The 20,348-nt window shown below is 39.8% G+C and overlaps 1 protein-coding gene across 4 annotated transcripts in view; it reads left to right on the forward strand.

Moving 5' to 3' along the window:
• Window positions 1-20,348, forward strand: part of FYN (FYN proto-oncogene, Src family tyrosine kinase) — a 186,300-nt gene that overhangs the window by 13,864 nt on the left and 152,088 nt on the right. The window contains exon 2 of one of the 4 annotated variants that reach the window (XM_015561624.1): window positions 16,083-16,108. The exons of the other annotated variants lie outside the window; for them this stretch is intronic. The gene's annotated coding sequence lies outside the window, so the exon portion shown is untranslated. The remainder of the gene's footprint in view (window positions 1-16,082; window positions 16,109-20,348) is intronic. 4 annotated transcript variants of the gene reach the window in all.

Below are 20,348 nucleotides of genomic sequence, written 5' to 3' on the forward strand. Positions count from 1 at the left end.
GGCAAGGGGCAGAGCCAGCAATCGGAGGGGGCTGGGGGGAGAACCAGTGATGGGGGGAAATGAGGGTCCCCTGCCCAGGCAGGGTGATGGGGGTCAACGCCTGAGGGCTCCCAGTATGTGAGAGGGGGCAGGCTGGGCTGAGAGACACTCCCCCCACACACACACCAAGTGCACGAATTTCGTGCACCGGGCCCCTAGTTTATTTTATAAGAGTCATCCCCATTGATGCATGAAATGGCATGCATGAAATTCACTGATCTTCACTGCTATATGGTCTTGCATTGCATTGGTATACCACATTTTTTATGTATTCAGTCTCCTCTTGATGGACATTTGGGTCATTTCCAATTTTGTGCTATTTAAACAGTGCTGCTATGAACATTCTCACATCCTGCTGTCAACAGTTTCTCCAGGGTAGGTGCCTACGAGAAGAACTTCTGAGTCTTAGAGTATCTGCATCTTCAAGTTTACTGGATAATACCAAATAGTTTTCCAAAGTCATTATATTTAGACATTCCATTGACATTCGCATGAGTAACAGATTAACTTTTTTTCAGATTAAATTTTAAGAGACGGGAAAGATGAAATGCAGGATTAACTAAATATTGGAGAGGAAAAGATGTCCTCAGTGTCTTACAACTTCCAATCAGAGTGTGGTAGAAAGAACTAGGGATATGAAGAGAAAAGTGTAGGTTTTAAGGAACCACTGTGGGAAGGGAGAAAATCATCTTGCATGAACTGTAGTCACATTATCATTAGGGAGGAAATTTTATCTTAGTAGGAAAGAATACCCAGTTCTCTCCATTTTCACTCAGTTTTCTCTGATCAGCAATAATCTTTTGTTATTACTACTAATATATGTATTATTATAGTAATACATATAGTAATAACTAAAGATTATTATTTATCTGGGGAGCAGATAGATGCTGCCAGGCATGTAAGTGTGCTGTTTCCACATCAAACTGATGGTGGCATGGATTCTAATTAAGCTTCCAAAACAGATATCCACCCAGAAGCACACACATATTTCAGAGATTACTTTCCTCCAAACATGAGATTTTTCTGACAGCCATGCTTTGTGTTTATAAATTCAGTAAACTTACACAGGGTTTGTCATTGCTTTCTCTTTTACTTCACAGGGTTTTTTGATGAGAACTTAAAGCTGCTCTGTAAATTGCTCATTCACTTGACATGTGAAAAATGGGTCTATGGTATTTAGAATAGCAAATTAACTATGAAATATGACCCAGTCCTAGGGGGGAATTTTGGCTTTGTTTGTGAGTTCTGACCACTCTTACATGTAAAGCTGATAGGATTTGTTTTCTTTTCAATGAATTTTCATTCTTCCAAATCTAGATTTTAATGAGGATAATTTCTTTGGTTGGCAAGCCTGTGAAAACGAAAGTAGAGCAATAAACCATTAAAAGCATGTGTGCTCTGGAGTCTCAGAAGTGCAGCTTTTTTTAACTTTTTATTTTTGGGTCACCCTTCATTAACATCATTCATCAGATTTATTTGATTCCAGGCCAGAGAGCTCAGCGGTGGGGGCATTTTCAAAATATTTCAATAATAGTTTTTCATCATCTGTTGATTGGTATTGTCTGTTTGAAACTTTTGGTGGTGACATTACATATTTGGGAAAGTAGCATGTATGCTGGAGGTAACACTTGTGATTTGCCAAAAATTTTTAAAGAAACTCAGTGTTCCAAGATTGAGATCTTATTATGTAAACTACAACATGTCTACTCAATGGAATATTATCTGTTAGTTAAAATAATGATTATAAAAATTGTTAAAGTAGTTGGACAAATGTTTAAGTTGTTAAATAAAAGAAAAGCAGGATACAAAAATGTCTGTGGAATATGATCTTAGTTTTGAAAGCAAAATGCATGTATGGGAAAAGCCTACAAAAATTGTGCCAAAATGCTAACAGTTGTATTTGAGATTATAGGATTTTCTTCTCAATGTTTATTAATGTGGTCATATTACTTTTATAATAAAATTAATTAAAAGGATTAACTTAAGAGAGATCAATCTGGATTTAAATTGCTACTCTACCATTAACCAGCTGTTTGACCTTGGGCAATCTAATTAACTGTCTTCCTGGGGAACTAAAGATGTTATATCTACCCCCACAGGGTTGTTGCCAAGTCAAATAAGTTAATATCCCTCTGCCCATGCAAGTAGCTACTATAGTGGTTCCCACCCTTCCCAGTTTCCCCTTCTCTGATGAAACGAACCTCTCCCAGCACACACCCAGCAGCCATGAGTGATGCTCTTTTAATGTCTCGTTTCTATTTTGTCCAGTTGGGCCTTTCTCTGATCTCAGTAAACACTTTTGACCTCTTGGAACTTCTGTTTTAGTAGTGACAACTGACGGTTATTTTAGAGAAGTGATTGATGAGTAAAAATGCTTGCCCTTATGTGATAAGAAGGGAAGTTTGAAGAACTAGACTTCCTAAAAGGCCTACAATTTCCAGCTGTTCAAATATATGTATTTGATTGACAGAAATATGCTTGCTAATTTGAGAACACCCCTTGTTAACATCCCTCGGCTGGTGAGGAGAGAACATGTTATGTGCTTGCTAAACAAGCTGGTGACTTACTTGGCTCTGCCAAGTTCTTCTAAGAGACAGGTACAAGTACAGTTCACCCTTGAATAGCACAGGGGTAGGTTCACCGAGTCAAAAATCTGTGTATAACTTTTGAACCTCCCGAACACTTAACTACTGATAGCCTGTTATTGAATGCAAGCCTTACTGATAACATAAAACAGTAAGACATTTTTTATCTGTATGTATTATATACTGTATGTTTACAATAAAGTAAGCTAAAAAAAAAGAGAAACTGTTATTTAAAATCACAAGGAAAAGAAAATACATTTATAGTATTTATTGAAAAAAGTTTGCATATAAGTGCAGTTCAAACCTGTGTTGTTCAAGGGTCACTGTTATAAGTAAGAGAAGAATTCAACCAGGACCCCCAGGAGCTGTGTGTTAACCTATGATGTTAAATTGAGCTTTTAAGACTTTGGATGATATGAGATGATTATGTTCAGCAGTTGGTGTAAACAGGGACAGAGATGTTCTATGAGGTTCTAATTTATTTGAGCATAAGCTTACTTCAAGTGGGGAGAAGGAAATTAATTCTGTGATAGTAACAGGGGGTTACAGATTGGCCAGACACTGGAAAATGTAATCTTGCCCTGTGTTTAGGGAACACTTTTAGCAAAAGTTCAAAAAAATGAACAGACTGTCAAACTACAGCGGGAAGGCCAGGGAGGGTTGGCGGGTGGGGAGGGGGCGGTTGGTAAGAGATCCACCAAAGAACTTGTATGCATGCATATAAGCATAACCAATGGACACAAGACACTGAGGGGTAGGGGAGGCCGGGGGAAGGTCAAGGGGGAAAAAAAAGGAGACATATATAATACTCTTTGTAATACTTTAAGCAATAAAATAAAATTTTTAAAAAAGTTCAAAAAAAGATGTCTATATTCACATGGAACCAAGTGATCCCATCTGTTTGGACCAGGACTCAGTATCTGAGGTCTCCCCTAGACTCTTAGACTTAGTCTAAGGCAGGAGTACATTCCTGACCTCCTCAAGGCTAGAATCCAGGTCTCTGAACTCTCAGTTTATGTCTTGTCCAGAAGAGTAGCCTCTGCCTCTGCCTCTGACATGCCTGATGCTAGTCACTGGACGTATTGAGCCTCAGTTTTGTTATAAGATGTTTCATCTCTAAGGGCCCTTCTAGCTCAAAAGTCCAAAGATTCAGTCATTCCTTTTTTTTTTTTAATGTATCAGTATCTTGAGAAGTACAAGTATTTTAACCATAGGACATCGACTATGAATTCTTTTCCCTTAAAAGTTTGAAGCTCTGAATCAGGCCTCTGGTCTTCTGCAGATGGTTTAGTGGAATCAGAAACTTTCTGCTAAAGTCCACAGTTCCTCATGGCTGTCTTATAGCCCTACAAGGGCCCAAAATGGCATGAGATAAGTTGGAGTGCAGCGGCAAGAACTTTCTTGCCAGCGAAACAGGTTGTTATAGCTAGTATTAAGAAAGGGAGAGAGCAAGGACAAGAAATGAAAGGCATAAAGACTTCATGGGAAGAAGTAAAGTAGTCTTTGTTTGCAGGCAACATGACAGCTTATGTAGACAAATCCTAAGGAATGTGTAAAACCACTACCAGAAAGAACTAATAAGTGTACTTAGTAAAGTCCCAGGATACAAGGTCAATATACAAAATGAATTGTGTTTCTATGTATTAGCTGCTAATAGGTGTAGCCAGAGAAGCAATTCTATGATTAATGCTAACAGAAAAAACAGAAAACAGGAATACACTTAACAAAAACCAGTCAGGTGGTGCTATCTCTGGGGGCAGTGGAGAGTGGGTGGACGCTAACAGTCCCAGACAGTTCCCCCGAGTGGACTCTATTTTTGTATCCCTTACCACTTTTCAAGGGGAAAAGCTATATCAACTTGTATAACTGTTGCTTAGCATCATGAAGACATGAATTGTAATGTTAATTTATATTCAATAAGCCAACAGCACTCCTAGGACCATTTCATAATTTATCTGATACCAAGCATATCTTCTTTCCACTTTGGGTGTAGGATGAAGTTCTGACTGATTTACGGGGCTGGATTAAATCTCAGGAATAAGATGTTCACTCAGAAAGTTGTGACTTTTCTTTCTTCTTTGTTCCTACTTCTGCCTAGGGTGTGATGAGGCATTTAATCAATCAGATAGCAGGAGGATCTCTGTAATGAATTTTTACATGCCCTGGTCATTTTAATGTAATCAACCTTCTTTTAAAAGGCTTCATTAAGTCTATTGTTAGGATTGTAAAACTGCCCGAGAGAGACAGGAGGGCTTTTCCCATTTTCAGAATTCAACAGACAGTTTTTTAATCGTACTGCGTTAGGTGAACGGTAATTAAATGGGTTGGGAGAATATGCAATATTTTTTTATAGCAATATAGGCATGTCATGTATTTATAGTCATTACTGCACAGCCTACTTGATAACCTCCTTTTGGAAAAAGAATGTCATGACTGTTAAAAGGAGCTCCTGTTTTTGGCAGGTCTTTGAATCTAGTTGTGATATTAGCAGATTCAGATTCCCTTGTATTGAAGTACCTACCATACATACTAAGCCTTTTGCAAGGAAGCTGTATTTGCAAAGTTCCAAATATGCTTTTAACATAACTTAAAAATGTTTGTGTTAAGTATGCTGGCCAATGTCCATAGCCTTTAGAGTGTTCACAACATATCTTAGTTTTGACAAGATGAAAGGAGAATAGCTTTCATAGTCCCTAAATTTGGTAATAAATATTATCTTAGCACCTTATTCTTAATGTGCTCTGACATGGCAGATTTGTCAAGAGATAGGAAATTTCTTATCAAATGTTGAAGATCTTAATACCAACTAAGCCACTGTTCTGGGGCCATTTTGAGGCCCAGATAAAGGCTTGGAATCCTCCAACCAGAAAAATGTCTGGACACATCCACACAAATCGATACAGTATGCTACTTTAGGGGGGTCTCTGGAGCCCTAAGTGCTGCTTCCTGGACCCAAAGGTGTGAATCCTTGATATAAATGGAATTGTACAACCAGCCCCTTCATTCCCATCCTTACCCCAACTCCATGCCTAGTCTCTTTCTTGCCCATGTCTATAAATCTATTTTTATTTACACTTTTTTCTTCATTGGGCATTTTTACTCAATATCCTCATTTAGATATTTAATCTAAATGAGACAGAAACTGAAATCCCTTTTTTACCAACACTGATTTCTAGCTCCTCTCATTATTTCCTTAGCCATTATAGGTCATCATCAACTTCTCCCTCTGCCCTGTCTCCCCAGAAGCTAAGAATAACATGCTCTCTTACTCCATGCATCTAATAGATTGATAATTTTTATCATGTGTTCTATCAAGAGCTACCTCTTCCATCTCTTCTGTTTATCAGCACCACTGTGGTGCAACCCTTAAACGCCTGGCCTTTCTTTAAACTGTCCCAACCTCCTCTCCCCTGCACTCCCTCCCCCCAGAACTACCCTGCCACACATTTAGGACTCTAGTCTTCCTTCTATGTGGTCTGGTCACAAGAGCACACTTTTACCTTGCCCCTTACCTCCTTGCCCACCTCCAGCAGTTCTTTGTCACTGCACACAGCAAATTCAAAGTTGCCCGCTCCTTCATGTAGGGACTAGCTCTCCTAATCCCATTTCCCACAGAGATTGTTTCTTTCCCCAGGTTCCTTGAATGCGCCTTTCCAGCCAATCCTCTCCCAACTTTCTGTACCACTGACACTCTGCCCCTCCATGAGAGTGTCTAGGAGAAGCTGGCAGTGTGCTGACAAACAGTGGCTGGGCTTCTGACAGTTTCTGTTCATAAAGTCACTGAGCCTGCAGGAAGATGCACTTCCGCATTTCATCTTCTGATGCTGGTCTGGAGCCAGTGACTCTCTATTTGCTTACCAGTGATTGACCCACTCTGTGTCGTAGCATGGAGCGAGCCACGGGCAGGCCCTTACGTGTCCGACGAAGGAATTGTGCAAAGTACCATGGCACATCTATTTCAGTATTTCGTAGACTCAGCTGGAAGTGACCTTTGATCTCCAACTACCTCATTTGACAGCTGAGCAAGCTCAGAGTCAGGGAGGTTAAATGACTTCTGCAAGGTCAGACAGCAATAAAATCAGCTTTAGAACCTGTTTTCTGACTCCCGGTCTCTCTTGTTGCTACACTGCAGGTGCTCAGTGTATGGTTCTTCTTTTCCACTTCTCTTTAATCTCTATGTGTATTAGTGCCCAGTAGATATTGGGGCTCTTAACACTTGCCTTAGGTTGTCTGCTACACCTTAATAAGCCTAAATACTTAATAATTACCTAACATTTTTGAGGAGCAGTCAGTACTTTTCATGTCTTTTCATGTTTTAGATTGAATTTCACCACAAACCAATGAGATAGATTGAGTGGGTATCATTCTCATATATCAGAGGAGAAGAAATAATGACTTGGTTCGAGACTATGCAGCTGATAAGTGATACAGGTGAGGACAGAATGCGATTCTCCTCTATCAGAGGATGATAGTGAGTTAAAACTGTTTTGAAAATCTGGCTTGAGGCTCTGAAATCTTGCCTTTCTTTATGTAAATGTAAAAAAGCAGGCTTTCCTATTGCCTACCAGTTTTCAGTTTAGTAGCTCATTCTACAGTGTGTTCTGAAGCACATCGGTCCCATGAAATGCTCTGTGAGAAATGAATTGTGTGGCAAGATTAGCTGGGAAAGCTGATTGCTGTATATCCCGCTCTGGGGGTTCCCAGTGCACATTAGCATTTAAAGGCTCTGAGAAGTCCTACTGGAAAGAAGACTGCTGGATGTATTTTTTCATTGTGGTCAAATACACATAACATAAAATGTATTATTTGACCATTTTAAAGTTTACAGTTCAGCAATGCTAAGTATATTCACATTGTTGCTCAATCTTCAGCACTCTTTTCACTTGAAAAACTGAAACTCTGTACCCTTAATCAACTCACCCTTCTCCCCTTCCCCACCTTCTGGCAAACATTCTACTTTCTGTCTCTATGACTGTGACTATTCTAGGTACCTCATATAAGTGCAATCATACATATTTCTCTTTTTGTAGCATAATGTTCTCAAGACTCACCCATGTAGTATCATGTCTTGAAATTTTTCTTCTTTTTAAAGACTGAATAAAATTTCATTACATGGATAAACCACATTTGTTTATCCATTCAACCCAGGTTCACACTTGGGTTGCTTCCAACTTCTGGTTATTGGGAATAATGTTGCTTTGAACATGGGTGTACAAATACTAGTATCTCTTCTACCCTATTTCACTAATTTGGGATATATGTCCAGAAGTGGAATTGCTAGATCATTTGGTATTCCATTTTTTAATATTTTGAGGAACCACTGTTATTTAACGTGTTTTTCTACCCAAGTTTCACAAGCTTACTTGATCACAGAATTCCTTTTTCACACCATTCCTTTGAGTCTCACACATATGGGCCTCTTATAAAACACTTGGGGAAATTCTGAGCTCAGTAAGGATTTCCACTTGTTCCAAGGGGCCAGGCAAGGTTTAGGATGCTGGCCAACAGTTCAGCCACAAAGCTCCCAGCCCAGGGGCAAGGTTGGCAGGATCGCCCCAGGAACTGCAGAAGCACACAGGGTACACAGCAAATGGTAACAGGGTTCTTCTGCTTGAGCTTGATGCTGGAAACTCGGCACTGGTGAAGAGGCTGCTGTGTAGCAATGCCAGTTAGCTGCACTGGCTGGACCGCCATGTTTGTTTGACAAGAGCATAAAGAAGAGTGAGCCCTCTTGCCTCTATACCATAAGGGATGAGAATTACTAGAATTCAGAAATCACTGTTTCTTTCATCTCCCTAAAGAGGACAGAATGCCACCTGGTCAAAATCTAAATGGGCTCCTCCACAGGGCTTGTTGCATTGACTCAATCTAATTTGCCTTTAATGTGGTTCCTAGGTAATTGAGGGGTAATTGTAAACACTATAATTGTGTGAGTAGGTAAAAATTCCAACAGAGTTGATTTACCTCCACAGATAGAAAGCTTATGTGGGGCAATGACAGTAAACTGAGGAAAGACAGTAATCTATGTACCTCAGATGTCCTGGTGGTCTGCCTGGCTCTAGGACCAACTCAGTGAGCCCCAGCCATTGGTAACCCGGAATGAGGTACTGCATCCTTGAATGCCCGCAATGCCCAGGGTCATTTCTCTATACACTGACTGATTCTAGGGGTGCCTAAAAGAGAACACACTGAGGAGGTCACTATAGCAGCTGGAGCTTTATCAAGCTGTTTTTGATGTTGATAAGGATGAAGACATGGAGGAACAGAAAACTATGGAGTGGATATGTAATCCCAAAGAGCTTTGAACACCCTGCAATAGGCCACAGGACACCCAGTCTCTTAGCTTCCTTGACTGAGAGCAGATAATGATACCTCACATTGTGGGATGAGAATTTCATAAGCTCTCTGAGATCCTTAGATGAAAGCGGCTACTGATGCACAAACTATTATTATTATATGAGGCTTTACTCTTCTGTAAATAAATGCTATAGCTTATTTTCTCTGACTCTTGCTTTAATGGGTGCAGATTGGCCACCGCCCACCCAAGCCATTTCCCCAAGATCGAGTTCTTTATGGAGGTACTGAGGTGAAGTGGAAAGAACACGAATAAGGGGTTGGGAAACTGTAATCCCTGGCCAGCCACTTCCCCTCGTGGGGCCTCAGTTTTCTCACTTCTGAAGGGCCCTTTCTAAGTATCTTCTGGCTCTATCAATTTGTGATTTCATCAAAGGTTAAACTAAAAAGAATTCAGCTTCCAATTATAAATATTTACCGAGTGCCTGGTGTGAGCTAGGCGCTATGTGAGGCGCTTGGGTGAATCAGTGCACAAAGCAGCTTACTCTAGTTGGGGGGAAAGGAGAAGAGACAATAGCAGCATATGTTAACACATAAGTTAATTATTTACTTGTTAGAAAGTGGCATGTTCTGTGCAAAAACAAAATAATGTGGTAAGAGGAATTGGGAATATAGGCAGGTGTTTAAAATGTAGCAAAGAGGAGCTTTCCCATCATGAGAGTTGCAGGGGTCCTCAAACTTTTTAATCAGGGGGCCAGTTCACTGTCCCTCAGACCGTTGGAGGGCCGGACTATAGTTTAAAAAAAAAACTATGAACAAATTCCTATGCACACTGCACATATCTTATTTTGAAGTAAAAAAAAAAAACAGGAACAAATACAGTATTTGTATTTGCATGTGGCCCGCGGGCCGTAGTTTGAGGACCGCTGTTAGAGTATCAGCTACATCATTGTTGGGAGGCTGTACTTGAGAGGCATCTCCTGTGGAGATGTTTAGGGAAAGTTTGCTTTTCTTTTTAGAGACAGGGATATCTTCGATTACATGTAGAGGGATTGGTCAGGTGATCCTTTTGAAGGCTTTCTTTTTAAATGATTTAGTGGTTTGTGCAGGGGTAGCTCCAGAATGTGTGCATGCATGCACATTCATGCATATACACACACACGTAGATGTGTGTGTGTGTGTGTGTGCACGCCCACACATACTTCTGAGGAGCAGTACAAGCCAGAGTTGGAAGGACTCAGCTGCTGGCATACTTCCCAGCTCGCTTTTAAAGGGCCAACTGGTGTGCCATAATAATATAGCCCCCTCCATCCTGCCACTTTACAAGGGAAGAACTGAAACCCAGAAATGCTAATGACTCACCAGAATCAGTGCCTCAGGGATGGATAATGGGACCTGGCTGCCCACCTCACCCTCTGACCATCAGTCACCCGCCCCCCTGTGCCTCCCTGCATTCCTTTCACAATGGGCCACTTCCACTCCCAAGTTTGTGTAATAATAAAAATGACGTAATACCCGCTCTAACCCATATGCATCCAGACCCACACAGTCCAGTTTCAGAATGATGTTGGAGTCAAACAAATACTGTCCAGTGACAATAAGTTCCAAATAGCAGATTCTTTACTTGTATTTCTCAGCACAGTGGGGAGAGACTCTGCAGCAGCACTGCAAATCCCTCCTCTCCCCCCTCCCCAGCTTTCCTCACACACACAGTCCTTAAGACCTTATGATGTTTCCTCCCTGTGGCCCACTTTCTCTTCCACCTTTCCTCCTTATTCTGCATCATAAAATACCCCCCAGCCGGGCCAAGATCATGACTGTCCCCGGACGGTGGGCGGACGGTGGGCGAGGGGAAGAACCAGGAAGGCAGAACCAGAGTCTGCTTCTGCAGCTAAGGGAACAGAGCCTGGGAGCACATGTTCTTCATCTCTGCTCCTTTGCGCCCTGGTTTACTGCTGTGCTGGGCTAGTCTTTCTCCTATACTACCTCCCAGAATTTAAGCCTCACAGAAATCCTGTGTGGTAGGCCTTGATATCTTCATTTTACTGGTGGAAAAGCTGAAGTCAGAGAAGTCAAGTAACTTGCCTGGTCTCCTGCTATACAGAAAGAATGCTAGGGTTTGAACCAAGTCTGTCTAGTCATACAGATGTGCTCTTCCTCCTGTATGATGCTGTCTCTAAGAACTCCACCTCCCAGAGGCTCCATGTGATTTCAGTTGCCAAACATGTTTGGGTGGGAAGCATAATCGTAAATAAGCTAACTCTCTGGTGTTTGTTTGAGACAGTTAAATCTGTTTTCAGCAAAGATCTTTAAAACATGGTAGATAAATGGAAAAGAAGATGTTCTCCCAAAGATTTGTGGAGTGGAATTTTTGTCTTGTTGAGAAGCACAGAGAACAGTCTGGATCTTGCTCAGAGAGATCCCGGGAAGTTCTGTGGACCACTGTTCCCACACATGAGAGACTATCGCTTCCTGGCTCTTGATCTAGCAGGTTTACAACCAGCAGAGCTAATGTCGGGCTGGTAATCTGAGGAAATGCCTGCGATGCACAGAGGTGGGAGCAGGGAGGAGCTTTCAAGCATACAGGAAACTTAAACAGTTCCTTTGTCACAAGTATAAAATACAGAGCCTTTATGACAAACACGTTGGTTCAGTGTGTGAATTTGTGAACTTGATACAAATTAGAACCTTAGGGGTCAGGGTATAATGAATGCCTTTTGTGGCCACCTAATTTTTAGGGCAGGGAGGGGGAGGGGCAGGAACAAGAGACCATAGATTTATGTAAAACAACTAAACCCAAGCAAATACAAAGCAAAATTCACAGCAAGAATGAGAGGGAGTAAGGCAAAATAGATGAGACAGAGAGTGAACAGGGAAGACAGGCTGGAGCAGAACTATGTAGGAGCTAAAGATAAGGAACATGAGACAGAGAAATGTTCTATAGACAGAAAGACAAAGACAAAAGGAACCATAGGCAAGAACCTCATGCAGTGTTAATAAGATGCTGTACAGGGTTCTGTTCTAATCCCTGACAGGCTTTACCCCAAATTTCAATAGACAGTTAAGCCTAGTGTGTGGAGATCTTTCACATGAGTTCCCTTTTCACAGCCTGAAATTGCATTAGTTGGGTCAGGAGGAAAATTCTTTGAAAGTGGGAACACTAATATCTGTCCTCATCCAAATTGCCCCTTAATCAACTGTGAGGACCAGGGCAAAATGAATGAACTTAAAATAGATTCTATGGCAATGACCCGCCCAATGATGTTATCACAAATGAGTCATCACCAAATAGATTCTTCGAATCTTATAATAGATGTTTTTCAATTTTCAGAAGTTTGCAATAAAATGTTTTTAAAGACCATGCATTCACATAAGAAAATTGCATGTTAATACCCTTCCTTTGTGGAGATGCTATGATTTTCCAGCTATTTTCCCAGTTAGAAATGGCATTTGACTTCTGAATGTTCTGTACCATAGTTGGTGACTTTATGAACTTCTGGCTTTCAGTTCTTGGGGCACAGTGATCTGATGAACTGATTAAAATAGCATTCTAATGCAATTGTTGGGTGTGTTGTTATAATATAAGTCAGCTGCAAATGGGAAGTTCTTTCCGGAGGAAATTTGATAAACTGAAAGTCAACTTGAGTGTTTATATATTTTCTGTGAGAATTTCTTGTCTTCCTCATGTTTTTCTTTTTAAAATAACCTCTTATTTTGTGCTTCCCACCCAAACACATACCCTTGTAACAGTTATCTGAGTTCTGTTATATAACATGATACAAGAGTTTCAATTAAATGTTTAGCAGCAGAGTATGTGAGTGCATCAACTCTTAAAGGAAAGCAAAATCAGCCCTTTTTAGTTCAAATATTGGATACTTAAAAAATAAGGAAGATTTTATTATTTTATGGCCGAGTAATATTCATTCCATTGTACATATGGACCACAGCTTTTTTATCCACTCATCTGTTGATGGGCACTTGTGTTGCTTCTATATCTTGGCTTTTGCAAATAATGCTGTGATGAACTAGTGCATATTCTTTAGAGTTCATGTTTTCAGCTTCTTTAGATACATACCCAGAAGTAGAATCACTGAGTCATAAGGTAGTCCCATTTTTAGTTTTTTGAGGAACCATACTGTTTTCCATCGTGGCTACACCAATCTGCATTTCCACCAACAGTGTACAAGGGTTGTCTTTTATCCACATCCTTGCCAACACTTGTTGTTTGTTGATTTATTGATGATAGCCATTCTCCTAGATAACATTATTCTAAGGAAATAAGTCAGTCAGAGAAAGACAAATTCCACTTATATGTAAAATCTAAAGAACAATATAAATGAACAAACAAAACAGAAACAGACTGATGGTTGCCAGAGGGAAGGGTGCTTGGGGGATGGGGTGAAAAAGGTGAAGAGATTGAGAAGTACAGATTGATAGTTAAAAATAGTCATCAGGATATAAAGTATAACATAGGAAATATAGTCAATAACATTGTAATAACTATGTATGGTACCAGGTGGGTACTGGAAATATTGGGGGGAATACTTTGTAAAGTATATGATTGTCTAACCACTATGCTGTACACATGAAAGTAATACAAAATAATGTTGATGTAAACTATAATTTAAGAAGAATTTTTTAATAAAAATTAAGAAAGAGAGGTGGTCTTTATCCATCATTTCTTTGCCCATAGCATGTGAAAACTTAAAAAAAGAGAGAGAGAGAGAAAGAATAAAATTCTTACTTGACATTTTCTCCTCAATTTCAAACTTGTAAAGAGTCACAATGTGAGAGGTAGCCCACAGACATATTTTCCCTATTCCAGTGTTTTTTTAAAATTCAGTCTAGTATTTGAAATTCAGAATATTCACATTTTTAAAAATTCAGATTTATGGCTTCTCTTTAAAAATCTTTGCCTCTTAGTAGCCATTGATGGGGCTGGAGCTGAGGAGCACTCATCCTGTCCGTGGTTCCTAGGCGGTCTGTCTGGTTCTTCATGGGTCCCCAAACCCACAGTCTGTGGCCACAAGTGTTAGTTGTAATTCATGCTCACTTTTGTACTATTGATATTTGCAAAATGAACAAGTATTCTCCTGTACTCATTTGGCAACATGAAAAACCAGAGACAGCAACATAATTTTCTTGCTCCCAGTTCACTTTGCTCATGCAAGTTGCCTATCCTGTGGTATGTAATCTGCACTCCATGCTCACCCTGCTGCAGTCTCCATTCCACTGAGACAGCCACATGCCAATTAGAAAGTCCTCCTGCTTCCTAACATTCACTTTCTTGCATCCTCCTCCTCCACCTCTGTTAAAAGGTCTTGATTGACTAGCCCTCCCTCTCAATATTTCCCCAGTGGCTTTCACCCCTTTCTGAATTTCCTTCTCCTTCTTGCTCAGCTTTCAGTTCGCTTTGCTGGCTGCCTCTCCACTGTCTGCTTCAATTAATATTATTTCTTCCTTATTGAAATACTAGAGGCCCAGTGCACAAATTTGTGCGCTAGTGGGGTCCCTCGGCCTGGCCTGTGGGATTGGGCCGAAACCGGCTTTCCAACATTCCCCAAGGGATTCCGGATTGCAAGAGGGCACAGGCCAGGCCAAGGGACCCCATCAGTGCACAATCAGGGCCGGAGAGGGACACGGGAGGTTAGCCAGCCGGGGAGGGACCGCAGGAGGGCTCCAGGGCATGTCCGCCTGTCTCGCTCAGTCCCAACCAGCCAAACCCCAGCAGTCAGAGCATCTCCCCCCTGGTGGTCAGTGCATGTCATAGCGACTGGTTGACTGGTTGACTATATGCCCCTTAGTGTCAGTGCATGTCATAGCGAGCAGTTGAATGGCCTTAGCATATCATTAGCATATTATACTTTGATTAGTTGAACAGATGACCCGACACTTAGCATATTAGGCTTTTATTATATAGGATTACATGAACATATAGATATGTTTTCATTCAGATGATAACAAAGATATATAAAGTAAAAAGAGAGTTTTTATTTCATTTATTTATTTATTTATTTATTTATTTATTATCATTGTCCTTTCTACTCTTCTTCCCAGAGGTAACTAATCATGGTTAACCTCTGGATGAGCCTCTTTTCTTACCCCTTTTCCATACAATCTGATCTGTTTGTTGTTGTTTAACATACATAAGATCATTTTGTAGATACTGCTTCTTGACTGGGAGATGACCCTGGTCAGTATAAACAGATCTTTACCTTGTCCATTTTATGATCCTCCAGCTTCTTAAATGCTGTTGTTTTCTAGCATAGCACATTGAATAAGTACAGCACTTGACAATGTTGTTTCTATGGTTGTGTGTGTGTTTTCCCTAAGACTCTTAGCTGGTAGAGACAGTGTCTTTTCATATTCCGCTATCTGTAAAAGCACCCTCAGTACATACTTAGTGAGTGAATGGATGAATGTTGGTATTTTTGTCTACTCCATTATATTGTTATAATTTATATTATACCTTAAGTTACACCATAGTTTAAATCCAAGCTAAAATAGCCTAAGCTCTATAGTAAATATGGTGTTAGTTTAATTACTGTAAGGTGCAATTAATCTATTTCTCAGGTCATTTCCTAACAGTAATATTAATTTTTCTTCCTCTACGATTACTCTACTATGCAAAAGAGAATTCTGTATACCACTTGTTTTAGTTGGGAGAAGTATTGGTGGCTGGTTATTTTTGTTTTGTGTTTTTTAAATACATGTGTTTTGGCATTTTTCCAAGGCAGATAGTATTTTTGTGTGCATTTCATTCTTCATAAAGAAACAGTTATCTCTACAGAAAATATAAATGCATAATGGTTGTATAAACAGAATTGACTTAGTACAACATCTCTTCAGTAGGAAAATAGTTGAGGTTTATGAAGTGAGCCTTGTATGATACAATTTGAGCTCTTGGCTGAGGTCAGTTTGAGCATGCTGCTGCTCATAACCCCGATTTAAGGAGAAACCAATGAAAACAGCTATCATCTGATCACTGTGGAATATCACCCAAGCTGTGTCACAACTGTCTAATGTTCCTGGGTTTGTGGGATGAAGAAAATAGCACTTGGTGTTTGGAATTTATCCTTAAGCTGTTTTTGTCAGGGCTGGATGAGTTTCTTGCTTCTGAGTTGAAATGGGACTTTTAAATACTCTTGATAACTCTTTCTTCAGCAGACCCTCTGGAGAAGACACCCAGGGTGAGTGTGTGGAAATGATATTTTAACGTTTTAATTGTGTATAAAAAAGATGGGGGAGGTGAGACTAACCTATCATTAGTAATGAGCTGAAATCAGTTGGTCACTAACTGTCCATATCATGCCATGAACTCATGCAGTTGGAGAAATGAGTAAACAATACAAATTAGAAAATAAAGAAGCAGGAAAATGGGAATGGCGTAAAAGCTCTGCAATGTATATGTATCTGTTAAACTAATTAAAATTCTTCCCAAGGGGTTGCTGGGATGGCTAAAACTCAATTTAATCTGGGTAAGGTCTTGGGGAAGGTGGTTCAAGTGCTGTTTTAAAGGAAAGGTTCAGAGGGGAAAGAATATTTAAATTCAGTAGACTGTCATCAAACAACAATCTATGATCTAGTTGGAAACTGAAAGTGAATTCAGATAATAGGCTTTAAATACTGGCATAAGAGTTTGAATGACTTTGACAGGGAACAGAAATTAATTAAAACGAATGGACCCATACTGATATATTTGTAAATGGTACTATAGTTTACTGACTCCCTTTGAGGATGTTATTTTTCCTGTATTAAAACTTGATGAGCTATAAGCCTTTGTGAAGACCGAATCTCCAGGGTTGGTGGTGGCAGCCTGCCTAGATGTAGGAGATGAGGAAGGAGAGATGAGACAAGACTCATTCTGAGTGTCTGGGCCTGGGAGGATATCTGTGCCTCTGACTAAAATGAGCAAGCAGAGAGGTACAATTTGGGCAGAAGATAATCAAACGTAGCCAAGACTCAGGGACAACACTGACAGTGTTAAACTCTTGAGAACAAGGGCGGTTACTTGGTGGTGAACTTTACAAAAACACTTTTGTCGCCTGATGAGTTTAAGAGTCAGAATCCTGGTAGGGAGTTGCGGGGTGGTCCGAGAGGGACAGAGTTAGGCAAGAGAGGGAACTGATGGACGAAAGGTAAAAGCAAGGGAAAGAAGTAACTGACAGGGGGAAAATGAGTATCAAATGATATTTGTAAAGCATGGTGCTGCCACGATGCTACAATTTAGAGAAACAGGAGCACGACAGCATGAGATCATGTTTTGAACTGTTTATTTGCAGTTTGTTGAGTTTTATATCCCTCAGGAAATAGCTGTGGCTCTGATACAGACAGCTCTGGGTAGACGAGGCACTTTACAGTAACATCAGGGAAAACTAGTCATCAGTGGCCGCAGCCAGGCGAAAGATCAAGTACTCAGGGCCATGGTCCGGGCTCCTTTCTTGGGAGGCCCGTGGGCATTGAACAATACAGACCCTAGGCTGGCCATGCATCTTGTAAATGAGTGGTACAGCATCCAACAAACATGATTACAAACTGTTACCACCACTGAAAACACAATTCAAAGCTCATCCCTAGTAGGGTTGTCTTCATATACAGGGGTGGAAAAAGTAAGTTTCCAGTTGTGAGTATGTGAAACACAGAATTTATTCTTGTATTATTTATTATTATTATATTATTTATTTGTATTACAACTGTAAGTCTACTTTTGCCCACCCCTGAACAATGGCACCTTTTTAGAGGGTTTGCAACATTAAGGTCATAATTAGCTTGATCGGGGTCAAGCCAGCCGCTCTCATGCCTGAGATATTTAGAATGCTTTGCATGTTGGGTGGGTGCTGTTGCTGTCCTCAGAGCCCCCCTGAATTCAGATTGAACCTAAGAATTGCAAGGAGGAAAGTAACAGATGTATGTCTTATTCCAGCGTTCTGGCTCTTCTCTCAGCCCTCCATCTTGCTCTCACTCTGTGCATGATTATTTTGGGAAAAATACTACAATACCAAAATATGTAGCTTATTTTTGAGTTGATGAACCCGTGCTTTGGCATGGCATGAGCTAAATCTCAGCAAATTTCTGTAATTCAGATAAATGGCATCCAGAGGAGGCAGCTTGTCAGTCATCAGCTCATATGTGCTCTCTCTGCCATTCTCACAGTTGGCTGATTCTTCAGAGTACGTGTACGTAGATGTAACGTTTGTTGGCCCTGACTCCTGCTTTCAGAGACTGGCCAGAATCGCAGCCCAGTACTGTTGTAACCAGACAGTGCTTCTCTTGCTCGAACCAAAGAGAGACACTTTGTCATTTGTTTATAGGGGATGCTTGTATTTTCTCCTCGATTGAAAAAGAAAATTACCAGAAACCATTTGTTATTAATATAAGCTGTCCACTTTTAAACTCAACTCAGCATTCAAAAAAACAGTGTTTCTTTACCAAATAAGTTGAGGTCTTTGTGCATGGAGCTGACAGATGGAGTCCATTGATAGTGAATGCACTTGGATGCACACAGCCCAGGAGAGCACCCTTGGGCTATGAGGGTCGGCCAGAAAGTTAACAAGGCTGGGTTCAGAAGGGTCCTGTACAGAGAAAGTCAAAATAGTGAACTGTCATGCACTCACATTCTTTCTTCAGTGTAATGGGTACCAAGGCATTGATTACAAGTGTTTTAAAACAGATGTGCCTCGTGTCCCAGTCTGTGTTGGGCATGTTGTAGGAGTAAGTGACAAAAAAGAGAACTTCTAGCACAGCAATATTTGAAAAGTCAACGGTAAAGAAATTGTCTTAAATATTATCCTCTCCATACCTTGAGTGGTTGGGATAAAAATTTTAAGAATAGGATTCTTCTCAACCAAATAGAAACTATATAGCTATTACTTTTTTAAAACCAAATAATACAAAAATATACAAAAAAATTTCCAAATCCTACCTATACTATCTTTCCAAACACCTACACATGTATATACATAGGTAGACATACACACAATTTTATGCAAATGAGATTGTACTATATAGGCCAGTCTGTGAATCTGTTTCGATCACTTAATGAAATGATAATGAGCTCTTTTCTATGTTTTTGCAAATAACTTTACATTCGAAATGTTAATGCTAGCATAAAATTCAGTTGTATACCTATATCTTTTTAATTTATTCCTTGTACCATTCATTCACCAGATATTTATATTTAGTCCTACATGTAGTAGACACTATGCTAAATTGTGGAGATACAGCTGCAAACTCCCCTGTCAGGGGATATTTAGATTATTACTGGTTTTTATTAGTACATTATAAGCAATACTGCATTGAGCAATTGACACTGCAACATGTATCTTTATATACTTAATTTTCTCCTTAAAATAAGTCCCTAGGAGGAGAATTGGCTGGTCAGTGAGTTTGCACATTTTGAAATTTGATCCATATTTAAAGCCTAACCACTCTCTAGTAAAAGTTTTCAATGAGACCAGTTTTTCAATGCTCTTGTGGTAATACTTTTCATTGGTTATCATCTTTGTCCAAATTATAGGTGAAAAATGATGCTCGACTCTTTCAACTTAAATTTCTTTGATTGGTAGTGTACTTGGGTTGGGAATTTTAACCAATAAGAAATTGAGGCTTCAATATCATCTGAAGTACCATTTTCTTTGAGACCTAATTTTATCTCTCTCAAAAGGGAAGACTCTTTTTTTTTTTTTTACTTTCATCTTCGGGATCAGGTTAGAATCAATGAGGGGTTGTCTGTTATAGATAACTGAGAGGAAGTTGTAAATATGATTAGTGCTTTAAGCCTAGTGTGTTGGTTTTATCATATAAGATTTGATTAAATTCCTTTTATTTTCAAATAAATAGATACCATACTTTTGAAAACATAAAAAGAAATCATAGAGGCATGTAAGGAGTATGTAACAAAAATCTTAAACATAAATGCCTAGAAGTATATCTCCTTTGTTTAGCTCTTCACCTGGCTATGGGACATTTTAATTTGTTTTAAGGTGTTTTTTTCTGGCCACAAATGAAATTCAGAGTTGTAATAGAATGATTATGAGACAGACATGTCTGAGTTCAAGTCCCTACCCCTCAAATATGAGTTGCCTTGACCTCCACTTCCACTTGTGCAGAGGTAATAATACTGTCTACCTCCTGGAGCAGTGAGGATTCTATGAGAAAATAAAAGCGTCCTGCATACTGCCTGTTATGTAATATGTGCTCAATAAATACAAAATTTATTATTGTAGGAAGCTAATTAGCAAAATCAGAAACACTAAGAAAAGGTTATCATTTCTTTGCTGAAATTCCACCGCTTAGAGATGACCCATTGTCTCTGGTTTGGGGACTATTTTATTCTAGTATTTTTTCCACAGATACATATTTTAGCATACTAAAACTGTACAACATGTTGAATTTCAGCAAATGGGAGCACTTAATTATTCATCAACAGGA

Source organism: Myotis davidii, unplaced genomic scaffold, assembly GCF_000327345.1.
Source record: "Myotis davidii unplaced genomic scaffold, ASM32734v1 scaffold196, whole genome shotgun sequence".
Taxonomy (NCBI): domain Eukaryota; kingdom Metazoa; phylum Chordata; class Mammalia; order Chiroptera; family Vespertilionidae; genus Myotis; species Myotis davidii.